Here is a 3,718-nt window from a genome sequence, read left to right on the forward strand (position 1 = left end):
TAATATAGGCACTTAGTGCCATATTTCCTTGCCTCACTTGCATCTCACAAGCTATTGTATGTTGTATTTTCATTCAACTCAAAATACTTTATACTTTCTCCTTTGATTCATTTTCCCTTTGATTTTTTCTAGATCTGTATTATTTTATTTCCAGATATTTCTAGATCTTTTCTAGATATCTTTTTGTTACTTTTTGATTTCTAATATAATTCCATTAAGGTCTGAGAACAACTTTGTGTAACTTGAACCATTATAAATGTTTTGAGACTTGTTATGTGCCACAAAATATGGTCTATTCTGGTAAACAGTCCATGTGAACCGAAAAAAAATTTGCATTCTTGTATTGTCGGATGGAGTGTTTTGCAAATGTCATGTAGGTCAAATTGGTTCATGGTGTTGTCCGAGTCTTCTGTATCTTTACTTATATTCTGTCTACTTCCTCTATCAATTATTGAGAGAGTTGTTGAAATCTCTATTATTTGCAATTCTATCAGTTTTTGCATTATATATTTTGAAGCTCTGTTATTAGCTTCATATACATTTGAGATTACTATGTTCTCTTGAAGAAGTGATAACTTTACCATTACGAAATACTCTTCTTTATCTCTGGTAGTATTCTTTTCTTTAAAGTCTCCTTTATTTAATATTAACATAACGACTGCATCTTTCTTTTGATTTTATTTTAGTACAGTCTATCTTTCCATCCTTTTATTCTATTTGTGCCTTTCTATTTAAAGTGAGTTTATTTTAGGCAGAATTGTATTGGATTTTGCTTTCTCATCTGTCTTGTACATTTGGGCTGCTATAACAAAATAAACTCAAATAGGTTATAAACAAAAGAAATTTATTTCTCAGAGTTCTGGAGCCTGAGAAGCTCAAGATTAAGGCAAATTCAGTGTCTGGTGAGGGCCTGCTTCCTGGTTCATAGATGGTGGCTTCTGGTTGTTTCCTTACATGGTGGGAAGAGTGAGGCAGCTCTCACTCTCTGGGTCCTCTTTTAAAGGTCACTAATTCTACTCATTGGGTCACTGTCCTCATGACCTAATCACCTCTTAAGGGCTCTGCCTCCTATTAGCTTCACATTGGTGATTAGGTTTCAGCATATAAATTATGGGGAGATACAAACATCCTGGTCATAACATTATCAAATCTGCCTATTTCTGCTTTTTAACAGGTATGTTTAGACCATTTATATTCAGTGTGATTATCTACTATCTTGTTATGTGTTTTCTGTTTGTCCACTTTTTGTTTGGTCTTCTCTTCCTCTTTTTGTACCATCTTTTAGACTAAGTTTTTTTTTTTTTTTTTTTTTTTTTTTTTTTTAACTTTTTGAGATGAAGCCTCGCTCTGTCATCCAGGCTGGAGTGCAGTAGCATGATCTCGGCTCACTGCAGCCTCCACCTATTAGATTCAAATGATTCTCCTGCTTCAGCCTCACGAACAGCTGGGATTAAAGGCACCTGCCACAACACCCTTCTAATTTTGTATTTTTAGTAGAGATGGAGTTTTGCCAAGTTGGCCAGGCTGGTCTCGAACTCCTAACCTCAGGTGATCCACCTGCCTTGGCCTCCCAAAGTGCTGGGATTACAGGTGTTGAGACACCACTCCCGGCCGAGATTGAGTTTTTTAATGACCCATTTTGTCTTCCCTGTTGACTTATTTGCTATAAGTCTTTGTTGTATTATTTTAGTAATTGCATTAGCATTTATAGAATATCTATTTAACTTAACATAGTCTACTTTCCCATAATATGATACCACTACATAAATAGTAAAAATCTAGAACAATATCAGTCCATTTTTCCCCTCTTGGTCTTTGTGTTATTTTCATGCAGTTTACTCTACATATGTTTCAAACCCCACTATACATTATTATTTGTGCTTTAAACAGTTGATTATCTTTGAAATGATTTAAACAGTATAAAAATGTCTTCAAATGTTCCTATGTAGTTACCATTCTGGTGCTCTTCACTCCTTTGTGTAGACTTAGATTTCCATCTGGCATTGTTTTCCTTTTGCTTCAAGGATTTCTTTTAACATTTCTTACAGAGCTTGTGTGATAAGGTAAATTATTTTAGTTCTCAGAACAAAATAATTATTTCGTTTCTTTTTGAAAAATAATTTCACTGAGAAGATCTTGTTGTACTTTTTTACTGAGTGAAAGTCCTAGGTTGGTAGTTTTTCCTTTCAGTACTTTAAAGACATTGGTTCCCTGTTTCCTGGCTTGCCTTGTTTTTGACAAAAAGTCTTCCATTATTCTTATTTTTATTACTGTCAGTAATGTATTATTTCTGATTGCTTTCAGAGTTTTCTCTTTTTTTCCTGGTTGTAGCCAATTCGATTATGACCTATATTGGTATAGTTTTCCTTCTATTTCTTGTGCTTCTTGCATCTTTGGTTTTGATAGTTTTTACCAAATTTGAAAGGTTTTTTGGCCATTATTTCTTCAGATTCCTCCCCTTCTCTCAACCACTATTGGGGATGCCAATACCATAAATATTAGTTAGGCCTTTTGAAATGTTCCACAGCTCAATGATGCTCTGCTAGCTTTTTTTCTCTTTGTTTTCTGTTTTGTTTTGTTTGTTTTGTTTTTTATTTTTTGAGACGGAGTCTTGCGCTGTCGCCCAAGCTGTAGGGCAGAGGCATGATCTCACCTCACTGCAGTCTCTGCCTCTTATGTTCAAGTGATTCTCCTGCCTCAGCCTCCCAAGTAACTGGGATTACAGGTGTGTGCCACCATGCCCGGCTAAATTTTGGTGTTTTTAGTAGAGACAGTTTCACCATGTCGGCCAGGCTGGTCTTGAACTCCTGACTTCAAGTGATCCGCCCGCCTTGGCCTTCCAAAGTGTTGGGATTACAGGGGTGAGCCACCGTACCTGGACTTTTTTTTTTCTCTCTCTATTTATTTTGGATAGTTTTCATTGCTAGGTCTTCAAGTTCACTAATCTATTATTTTACAATGTCTAATCTATCATAAATCCATCCAGTGTGTTTTTCATCACAGATATTATAGATTTTATCTTTAAAATTTTAATGTGGTTCTTCTTATATCTTATATCTTCCATGTCTTTATGTAACATGTTCAGTCTTTCCTCTAGCTTCTTGGACATGTGGGATACAGCTATGATAACTATTTAATGTCTATCTACTAATTCTATCATCTGCATTTGTTTTGATAACTTCCATTGATTTGTTTTCTCCTAATTTATGTCATATTTTTCTTTTTCTTTGCCTACCTGGGTAATTTTTGATTGAAATCCACACAGTTGTGAATTTTTTCATGTTGGGTGTTGGATATTTTGTATTCCTATAAATATTATTGAGCTTTGTTCTTAAATGTAGTCACTTGAAAACTGTAGGATCTTTTGGGTCTTACTTTGAGCTTGTTGTGCGTGTGTAGTTGGGGTAGACCAGAGCAGCAGTATTCCTCTAGGACTAAATATGCCCCTACACTGAGGCAAACCTTTTTGAATACAGTACTCAGTGCTCCATGAAGTCTGAGGCTTTCCACTCTGGTGTAATTCCTAGTCCTGTGTGAACTGTGGGATTGTTTGCTGAAATCATTTTGTACAGCTCTGTATTTGGCCTCAAGTAGTTTCCTGACACCCACATATATACTTATATATTCGTTGGTTGCTCAAGGGAGACTGGTCTCTGGTATCATTTCCTCTGAAGCTGTCTCATCTCTGGCACTCTGCCTGCAAACTCTAGCCACTTTG

Source organism: Pongo pygmaeus, chromosome 8, assembly GCF_028885625.2.
Source record: "Pongo pygmaeus isolate AG05252 chromosome 8, NHGRI_mPonPyg2-v2.0_pri, whole genome shotgun sequence".
Lineage (NCBI taxonomy): Eukaryota > Metazoa > Chordata > Mammalia > Primates > Hominidae > Pongo > Pongo pygmaeus.